General features: G+C 41.8%; 1 protein-coding gene across 3 annotated transcripts in view; it reads right to left on the bottom strand.

The window, feature by feature from the left end:
• Positions 1-9,913, bottom strand: part of LOC119729721 (mitogen-activated protein kinase SLT2/MPK1-like) — a 42,330-nt gene extending 32,417 nt beyond the window's left edge. Inside the window, exon 1 of one of the 3 annotated variants that reach the window (XM_038202434.1) lies at positions 9,858-9,913. The gene's annotated coding sequence lies outside the window, so the exon portion shown is untranslated. Of the gene's footprint in view, positions 1-503; positions 646-9,425; positions 9,468-9,857 lie in introns of those variants that run through there. The other 2 variants (XM_038202424.1, XM_038202443.1) reach the window with 2 other exon arrangements.
• Between the last annotated feature and the right edge of the window lie 10,638 nt (positions 9,914-20,551).

The raw sequence follows: 20,551 nt of genomic DNA, 5'->3' as shown, positions 1-20,551 counted from the left end.
CTAGTCTCTGAAAGAAATAGTTGAACGAGAAGTTCATTTTTGTTGTACAGACAAAACACTGTGCACAAATAATTGAAGATTATGACGTTGAGAAGTGAACATCGGAAATATTGCTTTCGTTTCGGCGCGCACGCAGCCAGGGAGCTTTCCCAAACGAGATCCGCAAACAAAAATATCATAGACATATAATAAAACCTAGACACGGCATTATCTGCTTTTACGTTGTGAATGGACCGATCCAGCAAGCCCCGCCCACTGCGCACTGGGCAAATTAACACGTGCTCCTCTCCAATGCCACGCTGCATGTCGGACGCATGTCGGACTTTAGTGCAAGCATGTTGGATATAAATCACGGCTGTGATTGGTCAGAACACCATGGGGCGGTGCTTACTGGATCAGTCCATTCATTGCCATTCAAGCAAGAATATGTTGTTCTCCCTCAGTTCGGGTGCAAGTGTAGCCTATATAGTGTATAAATGAGTATGACGTAGTGCTGTACTCACACATTTCAACAAAAGCCCGACAATTAAACGCCCGAGAACACAAAGTACTTGTCGTTACGCGTTCTCTCCAATTATGTGCGCCCCTATAGCTCCAGGGCTACGGTGTGCCTGTCCTCGGGGTTGCTCTATGGTTAATACAGTTCACACCTGAAAACGGGAAATACACACTACAGGAAAAGCACCACACCAGTCTGAGTACCTGAAAACTCCCATCCCCCCCCCCCCCCAAAAGAAAACCCATAAAATAAAAAGCTTTTCGGTCCTTTTTTCAAAAATAATTTTCTGATTCGCCCGACCTTAGAAAACAAGGGGGCGGAGGTATGTAATTAAAAAAAAAAACACTGGAGACGTATCATTTTGTTCAGTGTAGTTTATTCAATTCGTTTGAAAAGTATTACATGTACTCAAGAACGAATCATGCCCTTTTTAAATCATAGGGATCAATCTGTGGCATATGTCGGAAAGAAATATACAAAATCTCAGATGCTTATTTGAGATGCAAATTATAACGCAACTATTGAACATTTTGATAGTGCCTCTCTCATTATATATAGACCACGAGAAGGTGTTCCATAGAATAGAATCGTGATACATATTCAGTGTCATGTACCACATTGCAGGGTTCGACCTTAGCGGTGGTCCGCTGGCCAAATGCCAGTTGAATTGCCGGCGGACCAGCTGAAACACCTTGCCAAGTGGTCCGGCTGGCCAGCCAAAAAAATCTGCGTCAAAAAAATGCTTGTTGTATTTATTTGGTTTCTTACTTACATTCACTATTTTTTTCAAAAGAGACCTCCGTTATTTTTACAAATTCGCTTCGCGATATGACTACTTCGCAACTCGATGTCACGGTGACTATAATCATGTGCGTAAACCCAGCTCAATGCGGCGATGACTGGTTCCCGCCGCGCCAATTTAGAAGACACGATGAAAATGCGGTAACTAGTCTGTGCACGGCTATGCGATCGAACTAAAGTATGAGGCTCCACTACCAGCCTCATAGATTAAGAATTAACTCCGCAAAATTGTTTTCAGCACAAAACACTAATTAAGTACAAAAACGTCCATCAAAATGCAGAAATTCCCCACAGAACCGCTCCACAGTTTGCACCCAAACTCCGTACCACACCTCATGACATACTCACAAAATATGCGCGGAACAAACATCGCTGGATTTTGTCTTTTTTGTGGGGCTAAAATGATGAAAAATATGCTCTTTCCGCACTGAGCCAACCTGACACTTGAAACGTGCACGATGATTTTCGGTTCGCTCGGAGCGCGCCGCGGGGGGTACGGTACAAGCACTTGTACGCATGCGCATACTATCATTTCGCTTGTACCGTACCCCCCGCGGCGCGCTCCGAGCGAACCGAAAATCATCGTGCACGTTTCAAGTGTCAGGTTGGCTCAGTGCGGAAAGAGCATATTTTTCATCATTTTAGCCCCACAAAAAGACAAAATCCAGCGATGTTTGTTCCGCGCATATTTTGTGAGTATGTCATGAGGTGTGGTACGGAGTTTGGGGGCAAACTGTGCAGCAGTTCTGTTGGAAATTTCTGCATTTTGATGGACGTTTTTGTACTTGATTAGTGTTTTGTGCTGAAAACAATTTTGCGTGGTTCTTAATCTATGAGGCTCCTCTACGTGGAGCCTCATACTTTCGTTCGAGGAGTACCGATCGATGCAGGCGCCAGGCACGTGCTTTGTCAACTGGTCGGATTCGACATCGTAAAAATGCCAAGAAAACACCGATGGAGAAAGAACATCTTTGCAAGTTAATTTACAGAATTGATCTAGCTTATCTGTGTATGTATTTTCTGTGTTCAAGAGTTCATTTTGAGATCGCACTACTCGTATTTGGAGTGATACATGCCGCGTGTTTCCCGAAATTGTTGACGGTAAAAACGGGTCTGTCGGCCCATGGTGGGCTGCTCGCCACACACGCACGCATCACACACCTCGGAGTTTCGGCCAGCTCCCCGCGTATTGACTAGCGTTGTGCATATGGTGCGAACGACCTGAATTTTCCATTATTTTTTGAAATTATCGAACGTAAATATATAATTGACAAAAATTAAAGGTAGGTTTTATTCACTTTTTGTTGCCATTTCGTGTATAGCTTTCGTAGTGCAATGAAACTAGTTCAGGCTAAAACTTCGCATATAATTGAATACCCCATTCAATCTGCATAAAAAAATGGCAAAAAAAGAGAAGAATTTCCGACCGACCGACCCTATTTTTGGAAGGCATGTAATCGGAAGCAGAACTATTTTTTTGGCCTAATTAAGGTAGGTTTTATTCACTTTTTGTGGCCATCTTTTTGTGTATAGCTTTCATATTAGTGCAATGAAAATAAAATCAGGCTAAAACTTCGCATACCGAGGCCTAATTGAATACCCCATTCAAGCGGCATAAAAAAAAATGGCCCAAAAAACCCCAAAAAATCTGACCGACCGACCCTATTTTTAAAAGGCATGTAATCTGAGGCAGAACTATATATTTTTTTGCGCCCTCAGATCATGGAGGAAGAAAATAGACCTCTATTGGTGACATGATGACATGGGTGTTGATGACTATAGTCTTGTTATGACTTATGTGAAACTGATTAACTGGTGGGTACACGCTGTATAAGACGGACCAGTCAAAAACCTGGCGGACCAGTCAAAATTCTAGCCAACTGGTCCGGCTGGCCAGTCAAAAAAAAAGTTAAGGGCAACCGTCATTTAATTTTACAGTAGCCCTTCCAATTCAGTAATTGTTCAAGTTAACAATTTATCACAAAGCCTTTTAAAGTGCCAATGTATATTCAGCAGTTCTACAGCATTTTAGCATGTTTTAAGTACTCGTCTACATTCAGAGGCATCATCTGAATGATACTTGAAAAGTTGTCAACATGCTAATGACCCTACCATTTTGTTTCAGAGATTCGGGTTCTAAAATCATTTTAAAAATATCTAATGGTGTCGATGTCTAGATAAGTGTAAAATTGTCAGGGTACTTTTTTTCAAGTTGGTTAATGATCACTTAACATTTTGGTAATGACAACACTGAAACTAATTGGGGCAATCGTGTCTGTAAAATGACCGCTATTCTCAACATGCAATAAAAGAAGGCTATGAACTTAACATCTACAGGTAAGTCAACTTAGGTCAACCGTTTTTGCGCAAGCCTTAAGTAGTAATATTCTGATCCACTGCCGTGACCAGGTTGGTAGGGGGCCAGGGGCATTATTTGCAAAATCATTAAGATATTAAAAGCGATATCGGGAAGGCTGATATAGAAGGGAAATTGGGACAATGAAAATTATCTTTTACAATGCGGACAAACAAAACCACGGCTACTCACAGGGAAGAGATGGGAAAACCATAAACATTTTTAAAAATCTAATCAACCCAGCTATAGTATGACTGCTAAATAACACAAAATCGTTCAATTCGGTATCTTTGGTTTTGAAAAGCATGGCGTCTCTGATATTTACTAGACTGTTTCCCGACCACCCTAATTATAGTCAATATGCCAAAGGGGTCAGGGAACCAGACAATAGCTTTAATCATCTACTGAGAGTGCGTCAACTTTGGCAAAGCGCTCCGCTGCTGTTTTCTGTCATTCCAAAATCTTTGAAGCCTCTGCATTGTGTGCGCTCTTCATTTGCAGCCGCGTATTGCATCTGGGTACATCACAGAGTGTCAAAGATTTTGGAATGACAGGCAACAGCCGTGGTGCGCTTTGCCAAAGTTGACGCACGCACAGTAGATGATTAAAGCTCTTGTCTGGTTCCCTGACCCCATAAGCCTTTTGACTATGATTAAGGTGGCCTGGGAAATAGCCCCATAAATGTTGCCAATTTACTGGACTACCTGCGTAAATAAAGTCCACACTTCCATCATGTACAAAAACATGTCGAACTTTGTCAAATTTTGATTTTCACATTTAGGCTTAGTTTGTACATGTAGTTTATTTTGGAGTAATTGCAGAATACCCTGCCACTCGGAAATGTGTAAGGACACAATACTGGCTAATTTTAGGGTGGAACTCAATGTTGTCACTCCTGATAACTAAATAGTTGGGTAAAGTCTGTTTTGGTGGTTTAACATGTTAGGTACAAGTATGAAGGGATAAGTAAAATTTTTAAAAATCCACAATTTTCATTTTTTAGTGGTAAAATTCTTGATTTTGGTGAAAATTTACCTCGAAATACCACTTAAAAACTGGACATAACAAGTAAGCCTTTTTGAATGAATTAAAAACACACTTACAATTTATTTCCTCAGATGAATATTGTATTGTAGTTGTTAGTAATGGAATGAATTTTACAAATACAGGTAACCTGTATTCAAAATATTTCTGGTTTGTGCACTGGGACGCCAGATAAACTATTTAACGAAGTTACGTTTGGTGTCCACCTATTTAGCATATTTACTAAGGTCTTTATAAACCCTCCTTTGTATCCAACCGTAATTTCTGATGATAGAGTCTTCAGAAGCATAATATCAGTTCCTTTATACACAATGACATAAACTTTTAAACTTGACCTTTCCTTAATTCAGATTTAAGGGTGGGTCACCACTTTGGTGTCCATTTTTATTCAACATAATGAATGCCTGATTCATTATGTGTTAGGAGGGAAGGCCAAATACTCTAACAGTGATGTTGTACTCTACATGTGTACCAATATATCTAATCACAATTAGGACATTTGATCTACATAAAAAAAATCAGTCATTCTACACTATGTAACTAATGATAAATGGTGTCCACTAAATGGTGTACCTAACGTAATTATAAAGCTACAGGGGTAGAAAAGTAAATAATACCTAAATGGTTTTGAAGAGCACATTACTTTCTAAGGAGTATCTAGCAGTTTAAAATATTTACTGTGATATCCAGAGCAATAGGAGTACAAATGCCATGCATGTGATTTAACGTTATTTACAGCTGGACACCAAAGTTGCATTAGTTACCGGTACAATGTGCACTTTGTATAATACAATAGTTAATATCTCCAAGCAACAACTTTCAAGTGGAATATTGCTGTTTATTAGTTTAAATGGGTCCCTTTGGTAGTATGGAGAACAACAATTTAATATCAGTTTTGGGCTCAATAATAATATAAAGTTATGTAAATTGTGAAGGCCTATGTGGTGTCCACATGTAACTTACGTAACATTTTGATACAGAGATTGTCAAAAGAGGTCCATATAAGATCGTGAAAGGAACATAATGTTTAACCCTAACCCCCTAGGCCCTTGTTGCTTACAACCATCCTCAATCCTCCAAAATCCTCCAAAATTTTTAAAAATTTTGCAACTCCGCCTAAATTTTTCAAAATTGTCAGACAGTCCTGCCTCAAAATGCATTCATCCTCAATCCTCCAAAATCCTCCTCATCCCAAAACTTTGCACTCGTGTTTAAATGAAGGATAACCAACGCCAAATCCTTCAAAATCATCAGACAGTCCTGCCTCAAAATGCATTCATCCTCAATCCTCCAAAATCCTCTTGTGCTTCAATCACCATTCATCCTCAATCCTCCAAAATCCTCATGTGCTTCAATCACCATTCATCCTCAATCCTCCAGAATCCTCATTTGATTCAATCACCATTCATCCTCAATCCTCTAGAATCCTCCAAAACCGCCAGGAGGATTTTGGAGGAGTGAGGTGGGTTAGGGTTAATGGATGAATTTCCCTCTGAGGTCCTTACTGTGAGAGGTCATAACATTTTCAATTGATCTGCTATTAAAATGGTTTAACAGCTAAATCTCTCATTTTATTTAACGTTAGTTACGGTGTCCACTTGTTAAATTTGCGACAAAATATTATACACAAAAAAATCTTCTAAATTTTTGATTTTCAGCAATGAATAGCTCTATTGCAAAAAAGAAACTATAATAATCTCCATTTCTGACAATTATGGTCTGGTAACAAGCAAGAAGTGGACACCGTGTAACTAACATTAACTTTCTCTTTATCACCAACATAAAGCTGCTAATAAAGGAAAGATGCTATAAAACTTATCTTCTCATTATTATTTTCTATTGACGGAAGGCCGGTCGAGCATTACAAAAGGGAAACAAAATTAATACAACCAATTTTATTTTTGGTCCCCATGGCCCTAATTTGTTCTCCAGTATTGTGTCCTTACACAAATACACCCCTACATTCTCTGGCTACAAGGTTGGAATCACTGGAAAATAAACAATTCAAGTCCATGCCAGCTACGCTGATACTGAGTGAGGGTCCATTATTGGAGAACAAAGCAACACAAAAGGAATGGGAGTTGCTGAAAAAATTCTAAGTCCAAACCAACTAGGCCTACCCTGTTGGCGGCTACGCGGATACGGAGTGGGAGTGCAGTGGAGCATGACGCATAGTAACCACCAACCACCCTGTTGGCGGCTACGCGGATACGGAGTGGGAGTCCCCTTGAATTTGCTTGAGAACGAAGCAACACAAAAGGAATAAGAGTTGCTGAAAAAATTCGAAGTCCAAACCAACTAGGCCTACCCTGTTGGCGGCTAAGCGGATACGGAGTGGGAGTGCAGTGGAGCATGTCGCATAGTACATACAAGTAGCGCTGAGAAGGTTTATTGAGGGCAATCAACCGTTACTCCGTAGCCGGCTATGAGGTGGATAGATTGAGTGGCGGGGTATTCTGCAATTGTGCCTTTATTTTTGCTTAAGAAGCATCCGGCCTACAGTACTCGCCCTCTTTATAGGCTAATCAGAAGGTGCTGCCTTTCTCAGATGTCTAATTTTCGTGAAATTTCATGTTGAAATTTTGATACGCAAACGTGTGCAAAGGAATCTGGAAATTTCACATAAAATAAACAGCTGAAAAAGAGAGCACTTTCTGATTAGCCTATATAGAGGGGCACACCTTGCAATATAACTTAGGTTAAAGGCGAGTACAGTGTCAGGTAGCCCGACTGCATCTGGCCGTACAGTACTATCGCAAGCTCTGTAGTACGGCCAGACCGCCAATGCTCCCCTACACGCTGAACTCTGATGTAGCGATTTTGCTACCGATTTTGATCGAGATTATCTTTTCATCAAGGACAGAAATTTCCAAAGTTAAGGTTCCTAGTCGTAGAGGAACTCATACCTTTTCGATAAAAACGTTCTTTTATCCCAAAATCTTCATCCATCTGGCCAAAAGATGACATTCAGTCATCATCGCCCACGAAAATCGTCCCAAAAACTTTCCTCCATGCGATTTCAAAATGGCGGCCGCATTGTAATATATGCATTATGCAGGCGCGCTTGGGCAAGATTATGAATATGCATTATTCAGTTCATGACCTCGTGTTTGTATGGCCAGCCACGCTGCGCGCCCAACAAACGTCATGAAATGCAAATAATAAATACCTTGGAGAGTTGATGGTTTCTGATTGGTTGAGACTCGATCACGTGGGGGTGCATTAACGGTGATATAAAGACTGGCTTCAAAGAACAAGCGAAAAAATGGCCCCTGAACCAGCATTGATCCAGCCCAATGGAAGGCAATGATTGGCCAAATTTACAACAGTCATATGGCAGCTTGTAACAATACAGCACTGCACATGCGCTTCAACCACCTTCGCGTGAGACTGACGCGCGCGTACACAACACGGTTGCTATGGGTGCGCCACACATAATTCCGTATGGATGTTGAGTACTCACCTAGAAATCTAAATTTGCCCGTCCGATTGTTCAGGCTGTGTAATTTCGACGAAATTTGCCATCAATAAAGACCCATACGAACATGTAGAAATTAGGGTTAGCCCTGGAGGACTCCCTTTCCTCCCTACGTTACGGAGGGAGTCCTGGGTACACAGGTGCTCACAACCGAACGGAAACATTTCTGACCAATAATTTCAATATTTTTACCTTGTTGGAGAAGCTAATTTTTACGTCGTAGTATTCTATGTGTCCTTATCTGTTGGGCGGCTGGGTTCAGGAATTCCTTGCGATGCTGACTGACGTCAATCAGGAAAATAAACTCGAAAGCAACGTTAAACTTGTACGTGTTTTTAGTCTCTTTTCATCAGTTTCTCACCGCCGAGTCTATTCTAGTCGTACATCATGTACGTCTGTGCAGCGTGTAGTCTGGTTCCCTAGACCGGACAATTATTCTCGACGCTCATATCACATCTGGTCCGGGGGACAGACTATGCTGCATGAATATGCAGTGCGCACGCGCGATTTGCTTAGTAACCACCCTCATACGCACGCGCACTTACTTGAAGGCGCGGTCGCTAATCCAATGACCGAGTGTGTTTTCGCGCCAGTTACCAGAAACACGTTTCGGCTTTGGTCATTGGTTGAGCGTTTTCGTGACATCGGTTGGCTGGAGTGACGTCACGGTTCCAACCAAAACTAAACAAATGAGGGCGCTAGCGTGCGTGCGCGCTTTCAGATCGTACGCACGTACATTTGTACATATCATGTACATGTACATTGTACATGACGTACGACTCTGGGAATAAACTGATGAAAAGAGACTACAAACACGTACAAGTTTAACGTTGCTTTGGAGTTTATTTTCCTGATAAACGTCAGTCAGCATCGCATATGGAATTCCTGAACCCAGCGACCCAACAGATAAGGATACATATGTAGGCGTGAAATAAGCTTCTATAACGAGGTAAAACATAACAAAACTCTGGTAAAAATGTTGGGTGGTTTCATGTAGAAAATTCTTGTCCTGGACGTTAGTCGTATTGCAATGAAGACTTCGTCCAACCTGGGCTAAAATAAAATTAGGGTAATCCTTACTTTTAGGACACCTCTATTTTTTACAAGTTCTGTTCAAAACTGACTTTTGCAGATGACTGTCCAGTACCAAAGTGACTTTTGCAGGCTAAAGCAGTCTTTTTTCTTCATATAAACTCATGTTAGTTGTAGTTTTGAAAGCACTTTCTAAGAAAATGTGACTTTCCTACCTTTTTTCGCAGTCAGACGTGCATGTTGTAGTTCTCACACGCGTGAAAGCCCTACATAATGAAAGCCCGATGCTGATTGGCTGCTAAAAAAAAATAATTAGTCTGGTTCCCAGACCAAAAGATTCTGACAACTCCTGAATCTTTTGGTCATGGAACCAGCCTAAAAATAAGTAAGTTAGTCTGGTTCTTAGACCAAAAGATTCTGACTATTCCTGAATCTTTTGGTCTGGGAATCAGATAGCCCGACTGCGTCTGGCCGTACAGTACTATCGCAAGCTCTGTAGTACGACCAGACGCTGAATGCTTCCAAAAAGACTGAATTTTTTTGGCCGCTGATGTAGCGATTTTGCTACATCTTTTGATCGAGATTATCTTTTCATCCAGGACAAAAATTTCCACAGTTAAGGTTCTTAGTCGTAGAGCAATTCTAACCTTTTCGAAAAAACGTTCTTTGGTCTCAATATTTTCATCCATCTGGCCAAAAGACGACTTTCAGTCATCATCTTCCACAAATATCGTCCCGAAAATGCTCCCCCATGCGATTTCAAAATGGCGGCCGCGCTGCAACTCATGAATATGCATAAACAGTCTGTGACGTATGACCGCGTGTTTTTGGACGTGCGTGCGGCGGCGCCGTACGTACATATGTACATGTACATAAAAAAAACAGCCCAGTACGTGCATGCACACCGCCGCGCGGACGTACGTGTGCATGCGCGCACGTACTGGGCTGTTGTCTACAAGTAATGTACATGTTATTATTATTATTATTATTTATTCGGCCAAAACATTCAAAATACAAACATGTACATGTACATACAATGTAAGAAATGACATACATCAAGGACAGTCAAGATGAAAGATAAATTGTGTAACAAATACCAATCAAAAAGAATAGATGTGTATAGGTACAGTAGGTAAGAATGAGATGGGGAAGAAATGGGGGTGGGGATGAGGAATGTATAGAAGGGGAGCGGATTGGGAAGAGTGGAAGTGGGAGGGAGTTCAACAAGCAGAGTAAAGACAATCCAATCTAAGATGGCCAGGATGAACAAAAGTGAAACCACTGTGACTCAAAAGCCTGTTCATCCAATCCTAGGTTGGTAACATGAAATAACTTTAAAATATAACTATTAAATACAAGTAATATGAAAAGTTAAAAATAAATATGGAAATTAAAAATGCTATAATAATGGAGGGTAATATATATGAATAAAAAAATGGGGCAATAAATATCTGCTAAATATGTAAATGAATTTAAATGAAAATAAAAAAGTAGCATAAATAAAATAATTCAGTAAGAAACACAATAAGTGATAAACAAGTAAGCAATGAAACATACAAACGAGTTGAAAAAAGCATCTTAACAAAGACAAGAACAGTCAGATAAAACCATACAGAAAAAAACATAACAGATACCGTACACATGCAAACAGACAAGCAAAGTTACAATTATATGAACAGTCTAATACATGTACAAACGTAACACACACACACACACACCCACACAAAACATATTAACAAAAAACAAACAAACGACAAACAGCCCAACACCCCAACAAACAAACAAACAAACCAAAAGTTAATAAGAGAACTCTATACGAAAAAAAAATTAAATGATTCATGAAGGAAAGAAAACTGACTGGTATAATTTGAAATGAATATTAGTTGAGCAAAGAAATCTGACCGAACCAGGACCCGAACCCGAGACCCCTGGACTACCGTTCCAGCGCTGGAACAGCAATACAGAGGTCCCGGGCCCGAATCCCGACTCGGCCAAACCTCCCCGCTCATCCAATATCGAAAACACAATTTAGATCAAAAGCAACAAATAGACAAAACATTACAGGCATTTAACCATCAATAAGATGAGCACATAATTCACGATTAAAACACTGAAATGAATCAAGTATCAATGAGTCCTTAACGTGGATTGGGAGATTACTCCATATACGAGGAAAAGCATGAACAGGGGAATTCCTTAAACTTAGGGTTCTGGCGTAATGGTGATTAAATGAAACTGTGTCCAGGTGACGGGTATTGACTACTGTATGGGATGTAATACTGAGACAATCAATGAGGCCAAACAAACATTTAATGGTAAATTGAACAGTGAGTTTGTGTCGTCTAGTTTCAAGGCTTAACCAGTTCAGTGTATGCAGTCTGTCCTCATAGGTCATGGCTCCTCTCTGTTGCTTTAGGATCATCCTGGTGGCTCGTCTTTGCACTCGCTCGAGTTTGGCGGCCAACGTGGCTGTGTATGGGCACCAGGCAGGCAACCCATACTCAAGCACAGGCAGGACTAGGGTTCGGTAAAGTGACAAGAGAGCCTTGGACGATGATCCACCTGCGATATGCCATATGAAGCCCAAAGTTTTGTTAGCTTTAGACACAACAGCATCGACGTGGTCATTCCATGTTAGCTTATTGTTCACGGTTACTCCAAGATACTTGAAGGTAGGGGCAACTGTGAGGGGTATTCCTTGGAGAGTGTAGTGTGGGAGGACTATTGTTTTCTTTGTACGCGTCATGTGCATTATCTTGGACTTTCCCTGGTTGAGTTTCATTCCATTTGTTATGCTCCAATGGGCAAGAGCATCAAGGTCCGATTGGAAGTTGAGTTCATCTCGGGGCGAAAGAATTGGCCGGTAAATGAGGGTGTCATCTGCAAAAAGCAGACACTTGGAAGAAAGGTTATTAGATATATCGGTGATAAACAGGTTGAATAGCAGAGGGCCGAGCACACTTCCTTGGGGGACGCCGGATGTGACTGGTGACCATGATGAAAAAGAGCCACGATACATAACACGTTGCTGACGCCCAGTCAAAAAAGATTTCAACCACATCCATTGTTGACCTCGTATGTTGAAATTGCGAGCGAGTTTCTCTAGTACCGTGTGATGAGGCATCATGTCAAATGCCTTAGAAAAGTCTAGGCAAGCAATGTCAATTCTAGGTGGGCGTGGCTTGTCCAGGATTGTAGCCCAGTCGTGGATGGCATTAGTTAGCTGTGTCACACACGATTTTCGGGCTGAGAAACCATGTTGTTTATCATTGCCAAGGCAAAAGGAGGACACATGATCATGAATACCATCTGCCACAGCCTTCTCAATCACCTTACACACAACGGAAGTTAGGGCAATTGGACGGTAGTTCGTAATATCAGTTCGGTTGGCGGACTTGAACACAGGTGTGATGTTTGAGAGTTTCCAGTCCATGGGGAGAGCACCCTGTGCAAGTGAGGAATTCATCAAGCGCAACAATGGGGGAGCAATTGATGATGTAGTAGCTCGTAGGATTGTGGGTGAGATTCCATCAGGGCCTGGTGCTTTATGAGGGTGAGAGTTAGCAGCGATTTGGTCAGAAATCCTAGATTGATTCTTATTGGAGGGAGTTTGGGGATAGGGAGGGAACACGGTGGTGGAGTCGCTGGACAATTGACTGCAGGCGAATGAACTGAAGTGAAAAACTCATTGAAGGCTTCAGCAATATCAGCAGGCTTGTGGATCACCTTGTCGGCTTGACGGAAGGCTGGAGGACACTTGGATTTTCTTTGGTCTCTCACAAAGCACCAGAAACTTCGCTTGTTGTCCGCAGTTGCAAATAGACCATCAACATAGTTAGTGTAGGTTAATTTAGTCGAATTCTTCACCTGATTCCGGGCGTTCTTGTAATCGAGCCATGCGGAACTGGATTTGGAGTATTTCGCTTTATTGAATAGCTTATGCTTTAGGTGAATAAGTTTTTTAAGATCTTGTGATATCCAAGGTGAGATTTTACTACGACGACACTGCTTACGGGGTATGCTGTCATGGATTGCTGCTTCGAAGATGTCCATGAAGCCTTCCCATGATGCATCGGGATTGTCATCATCCATAAAAGCTTACCATGGAGCCAGATGTAGGAGAGTCTCCAGGTGCGCCATGTCACCTTTTCTGTACTGCAGAAACGAGCGGATAACTGCAGGTTGTGGAGGAGCTTTGATGGCACTAAATAGGAAGGACACTGCGTGATGATCACTACAGACTGGGTTTGCAGCGGACTCCACCGCAGAAAACTTCTCGGGTCGATTGGTGAAGATGAGATCAATAGTACATGTACGTACGGCGCCGCACGCACGCACGTCCAAAAACAAGGAATCAGACTAAAAATATATAAGATGTTCATTCTTTATCAGCCAATCAGCATCGAGCTTTCATCGCATCGAGCTTTCACATTTGCCATCTTGGTTTTTGAGGCTGTTTTCTGGTTATCATCGTCGTCTTTTACCCCTGAATTTCCCTCATAAATCAAAGCCCTGCCCTCTTTCCACAAACTTAAACCTGCTGATATTCAAGAAGGTGTCATTGCCAATTGTTCAGATGTGCCAAGAAGTATCAGAATGTCAATTTTGAGTGTCATTTAGTCAACTGTCATGACTGTTTTGGTGAGTCTTTCCCTTCCTATTATAGGAACGGGGTCCTAAAAGTAAGGATTACCGAAATTAGATTTTAACCTGACAAGTGACTCTGACAAATGACCCCGGATGAGTACCCGGGTCATTTGCGTGCAAAATTATCGGAGCCCTCTGAGCTACCCGCCTGCTTCCTGTCGCTTGGACAGATTGACGGCTGTTTCATGTCGCAACCCCGAAAAAAAACCCCGAAGACGATTGGCTGCTCGGCTCATCTCGTGTTCATGTGCACCCGCGTGCAGTGCGGTGAGAGAGAAAAGGACTTGAAACTTGTCGAAAACGATGTTTCTTTTAGCTGCGACAGTAAACAGCCGTTGAATCATACGAAACAGGACGGTACAATAAAACGCAATGCGCATGCGTCAGTTGGGAGAAAATGGCAGCTAGCCCAGTAGCAGGACTTCATGAACCGGGGCCAGAATTTTCCTCAAATTTCGTCAAATGCAAGTTTTGACGTACAATACAAACATATTTCAAGACAGTTTCATATTGTGAGTACTTATTACATGGGCAAAATAACGTCCAAGCCACGTTCACGGGTGAGAGAGCAGGTAGTGGTGGGCTCGTCCCCGGGGTGTCGAGCAGTACGCGCCCACCACTACCTGCTCTCTCTCACCCAGGTATTGGATCATTTGCATGTGCATGATTTTTGAACGCGTATGCAAATTAGGAGTAGTCTGGTGCCTGCATGTGCGTTACATTTGCGTTTGTTTTTGTATGCGGTGTCTGGGGTAAAAACAGAATCGATACGTCGCAGCGCGAGCATGGCGTGAGTTACGAAAACATGATTTTATTTTAATTAAACTGTTACGGTCTTAACGAGACAACACGCAGTATCACATTTCATATTAACATTAACAAACTGAAAAGGAAATGAATATTTTCGAGAAGTCGTGACGAATGATCGCGAAAACACGTACTGCACGTTGTGAATAACAAACACCAAGTACACAATATAAATCCATTTCTATTAGCCAATTGCGGTATCGAATCAGGATGCAGGAAGGAATTCCCTATCCAGGGTTTACTATTGGAAACAACGTTGGAAATAAAGTAAGCACTGGGGACGAGGTTGGAGCTTCACAGAATCTTGTGAAGGAAGTGGCCTATGACCTATGTATAAAGCATCTGTTCAAGACCGCAGTCATACAATGTGCGCAAATGCTATCCGAAAATTTCCCATAGAAATTCACACGTTCCATATCGGATGTGATTTCTGCTTCATTGCGGACCATGTGGACAAAATGTTGAGCGTCACATAATGCAATCCGACCGTTCGTGATTCGAAACGGAGCCTGAGCAAGTGACGGGAATTGTAAATTTACAACACAGATAAGTTTTACAGAATTTCCAACATTATTACGCTTTTCAACGAATAAAAAACATCTCTATAAACTGGAATAAAAGAGTAATGAACCAGTCTATAACGGCCGTTTCAAACCTTGCAGAGTCATGACCGTGATGACGCGCAGGTCACAGGTCACGCAAAATCAAACCAATCAGAGCGTAAATTCATCAGAGTATCCCATTCCCAGCGTCCTGTTTGCAGGGCGGGGGGTACGAGCGAAGAGTGATATATTAGGCCAAGTTCGGGCAAGGACCATTAGTCGACTAGTGGTTGATTTGTGACGTGCCTTACGCCTGCAGCCAGATGCTTTATACCTAGGTCATAGGCCATTTCCTTCACAAGATTCTGTGAAGCTCATCAGAGTATCCCAGCGTCCTGTTTGCAGGGCGGGGGGTACGAGCGAAGTTATCGGTGTAGCAAACAAGAACAACGTCTAGCCCCAAGACTATTCTGCGGGCTGAGTCAATGCATTTTTTTGTACAGTACGCGCAGATTCTGCCCCACTGCGCGTGCGCCTTGAGATTCGCCCCTTCGTGAAAACGTTTTAGTGCACGCGCCTGAAATTCGCCTTTTCGTGATATACGCGCTATTGTATTACAATGTATGACAATGTATGACAATGTATTTAATTACTGCAAATTTATAAATTCCATAGAGTGCAGAAATTCGCCCCTTTGTGAAAACGCAAAAAGGGCACTTTTGGCAAATTCGCCCATTCGTTAATTAAGATTTCAATTAATTTTGTTAAGTATAGCCTGACCAGGTTGTAGATATTGATATATCTATTCATCTTCACACACAAAAAATTGTTTAGAAAAACGGACGATTTTCATGAAATTCGCCCCTTCGTGGAAACGGTGACGATTTTCAACGGGATCACTGTGCACTTCGAAATAAAATCGGAAAATCACGCCGAAATAAATGTTTCTTCTAATTTTGTACCAGGTGAATAAACTCGTGATTTATGAACGGGAGTGTTTAGAACGTCATGACATTTCACTTTCTGTGAAATTTAGTTAAATTAGGCCCACTTTTGCCCTAGCTTGGCGCTATCAGGCGAAAAATCACAGTGCGCCACGTTACTCGTTAGGGGCCGCGCCACGTTGGGGTACCCCATGGCGTCATGGGCCAAGTTTGGCCTGTTGCCATGTATTCAGATGAAGATGAAGAAGATGGTACATCAACAATACTTACAGTGGCTGTCGTCTAGCTGTTGCATGAATCGCGTCTCTACCCTCTGTTGTACACTTTCAGTTCCTCGTCGCTGTTACCGCCAGAAAAAGAGGGAGTGCTAACTTTCACAGAAAATTTGTTAAAAAAACGAGTTTGACAGAAAATTGGACAGAATGGATTTTTTTGGCAGATTTCTGGCAGATTTCTGCAAAAAGGGTTATTTGACAGAAAAACAGCAAATTTGAACCAAAAAGTGTACATTTAAAAAAAAAAACTTCAAACCTTTCAAACAAACCCTTGCATAATGGGGCAGGTTGGCTGGTCTAGGTGCCGAGGTTTACTGGGAAACGGACTTCGTCGTGGCCGGATCCGTGTTAAATTGCCCGAAATTTGCCACTATTATAACATCTTTATGTGACTATAGATTGTTTATAATGTAATTTGAACCTTAATTAAGGCAATACTACCAATCTGCATGTGAGTATAGTGTATTTCGAATAATTCTGGGGAATTTGGCAGATTTTTTATAAATCTGACAGATTTTTGATGTGTATTTAGCAGAATTCGGCTCTGACGTTACGGTCACCCTGCTGATATCTTGCGTTTACTTCTGTTGCACGTGGAGTAATAGTTCGCTGCAGTATGATCCAGTGGCGGTTGTAATTGTTCGACTCGGACGGTATTAACCACACACGTTAGTGGAGCTGTTTGCATGAAAGTTGAAAGGTGCTTTTCCTCGACTTTTACAAGTAAGATCTCGTAAAAGAGAACTTGTTTGTTGACGAGTCTGACACTGCCAATTCAAATTTCGTTTGTGTCAAAAATAACAGGAGATGGTGTCCGGAAATTGGGCACGAAGTTTGTGGAAGGCCTACGGGATGCTACCGTGTTAACTAGAACTGCGGCCAGGCCCAGACTTCGGTCACCGATTTCTGTTCGGGCTATTTTCTTGAGTATTTTCCTCACATAGGCCAGTTACACTGTGTTTTATAATTCTTTTCATTTTGTGGTTTATCGATAGTGGGCTTCAAATAAACACGCTTCCTTCTTCTGCACTTTTTTTTTTAGATCGAAGTGTTGAAGCGCTGTAGGAGTACAGTCATGACAGTTCGGGCCTCATGGTCAACCACATGCCGTCACTGCTGCGTCAACCATAGCCTTGACCAAGGCGTTGGGCTTATCGATTCGCCGAAAAAAAAATCGCCGTTAAGAAAATCCCTAATCAACTTGGCAAGGCATAATTGCGTGCACATATCGATGCCCGTACGCTGCTAGTGAGAAAGTAACTTGTACCATACAGCAAGGCTATGCTTGTACATGTACGTACGCACGTACATGTACAGTACATCACACACGTACTCGTACAACAGCCATGCACACACAGTACTGTACATGTACATGTACATGTACATGTACATGCATGAGCTAGTCCGCGTAACCCAACGCGGCGCGTATATCCCCCACACGTACGTACGTACACCCACACGCAGAACATAGTAGGCCTACATTTATTGCCTTATTACACCATGCGTACAGTCCGTACTCACGTGTTTGTGCTTGCTGGTTGTAGTTAGTACCAAACCGTTCGTACGGACAAGGGTCGGTGGTATACGGTACACGCACGGACAAGGGTCGGTGGTACACGCACGTAGCCGCGTTGATTGTGGGTGTAGGGCCCGATTATCTCCCTTCGACAAAAAGCCGAGAGACCGCATTGAACAAGGCCACGTCAACCACGGAGGAAGGAACACTTTCTCCACGAGTCAACAATGATCTGACGCAACGGCAGAAGGCAGAAATCCGTTCGTTTCGGCATTGTCGCCATTTTTATTTTGTGCCGTGACTTTGCCGTCATTGTCTTCATATTAAACCCAATTATTTTTCTTACCAAAATAAATCTGCCCTCTCTATCTACAAAATATTTTCTGCCAACTTCCAACATATTATGTCTTCGGTTATAGCCCAATGTAAGTAGCTGAGCAGTTGAGGTGTTATTGAAATTATTATCCCAAACTACACACAATCGACCTGGGCCTGTTTTATGACTTTTTGTTTCAGTTTTGTAGTTTTTTGGCGGCCTTATAGCAAACTACAGTCTTTCAACTAAAGTTTTCCACATATGACGATTCCTAGCAAAATATTTAAAAATTGCATGTGACAGGAAATCTATACATGGAGCTTCAGGGTCAGTTATTGCTCTAGTTCCAGTTCAGGTGGGTTTTGTTGGGGGCAGCTCTATTTTCTCACAAACCTCCTAAGAGTCTTTTCGTGTCTGGGACTGTTGTTTTGGGGGGGGATTTAATTTTGTACTGCAATTACTCTGCCAACATCAATTTTCCCAGGGATCTTGACACTTCCCAACAAAACTTTCATTTTGACTGTTACAGGGAAATCTACCAAATTTGTTTTAGCCGCATGTGCGGGTTTAGAGTTCTTATTCTGTATCTCTTGCACTTGCATTTCCATAGGATTACCGTATTCTCAACCAATTTACCCCTTACTCTTCCCCAAACCCCAACATAGGACCTACCCGATCATGATCGAGTAAATTATCTTGTCGGGGAATAAACTGCTTTGTAATGTAACGTGTGTCAAAAAAAGTTTAGGCTTTAGTTGCAGCAAATGTGTTTTTTACCTACCAGGAACGTGGCGGCGCCCTTCCTCATTAGCAGCTACTTCCCGTTTTACTTTTTTTTGTAGCTGGGCTGGAAGGAAGGAACAACAGACAGATTTGGAGGAAAACAAAAACACGAAAACCAATCTTCCCCTTTTGTAACAAACAAAACAAAAACGAATGATAAAACAACCCCAACAAACCAAGTGCTTAAATCAATGTGATTTAAATCAGCGATTGTTTAAATCAATGTGATTTTAATTTTAAAAAAATCCCCCGCCCAACACTTATATCTGATTACAATGAATGTCTCCGTTTTCACTTCTGAGATGTCATGAACTTGGAAGGGGCATAACTTTGCCGATGAAGTATTCAATTACAAAACTATTTGTGACTAGCCACCCAAAAAGCCTGTTATTCACAAATATTAGTCGACCCTCCCCAATTACACAAATCCCAGGTGCGCAAATTGATTGTTTTTTTTTTTTTGATATAGGCCTAAGGGGTAGGCCTAACAATTTTGGGAAAATCTTAAAATGGCCATGTTTGGAACAAGGGTAAACCGTGCATTAAAAAACCAAAAAGAAGAAATGGCCCTGGCCATAACCGATGCACAGAGACATCATTAGAGGATCAATGTGGTGAAACTGAAAGCCACCGTTACTAACACGTTACGGTAAGGGTCCCCCCCCCCCCCCAATATTTTGTGAAGACTGCCCTGTTCCATTGAAAAGCCCATTTTGCACCTGCTCCCCCCCCCCCCCCGCCCTAGTGCCATTCTTTTGTTAAAAAGTGCTTTTTTCTGAAAAAGTACCCTTTTTTAAAAACAAAATAGTGCCCTTTTTGTGCCAGCAGCCTTTACGAGTGCCTTTTTTACTTAATTAAATGTCGCCCCGAAAAGTGCAAATTAGCGCCCTCATCGAGAGATGGTACCAGCCCCCCCCCCCCCCCCCCTTGATTTTACGGAGGCCAAGGTGTCTGGATAAAAAAAAAACGTGTCAATATTTCAGCACGGATGTGCAAGTATCTTTTCAAAAAAAATCTCCCCCAATAAAAAGACCTTGCTACGCCCCTGAATTATATTATTCAATTTTCACACGCTTTTAACAAAATAACTCAGTTTTAAAGTTTGAGCAATGAACACCTCTTTAACCACCGGGTCCAGAATATTCGTCATTACAGATTGTTCTTGTCTAACCTCCCAATTGGAAGCATTCAGTAATTTGTCTATGATCAATTCGACGAAATCGATTTCTGAATAACAAGGTTTGGCATAGGCGAGACAAAATTCAATACTCCGGGACGAAAACGTGTGCTCACTGTTTGAATTTGCTTGAACTGAATTTGCTGACGGACGAAATTAAACATTGGAAGTGCACTTAATCGATGTTGCTGAACGAATGTAGGTTTCCGGGCTATTTTTTTATTTTTTTTAATTCAAATTCAACAACTTAATATTCAATTTTGTCCACACAAAAAATTCACACGTTTTTATACCATGGAGGTTTATATGCTTTTACGGAGACCAATTTGGTCAT

Source organism: Patiria miniata, unplaced genomic scaffold, assembly GCF_015706575.1.
Source record: "Patiria miniata isolate m_02_andy unplaced genomic scaffold, ASM1570657v1 HiC_scaffold_1, whole genome shotgun sequence".
In the NCBI taxonomy this organism is placed as follows: Eukaryota; Metazoa; Echinodermata; class Asteroidea; order Valvatida; family Asterinidae; genus Patiria; species Patiria miniata.
The sequence above is the reverse complement of the archived record's forward strand: the minus strand, read 5'-3'. Positions and strand labels throughout refer to the sequence as shown.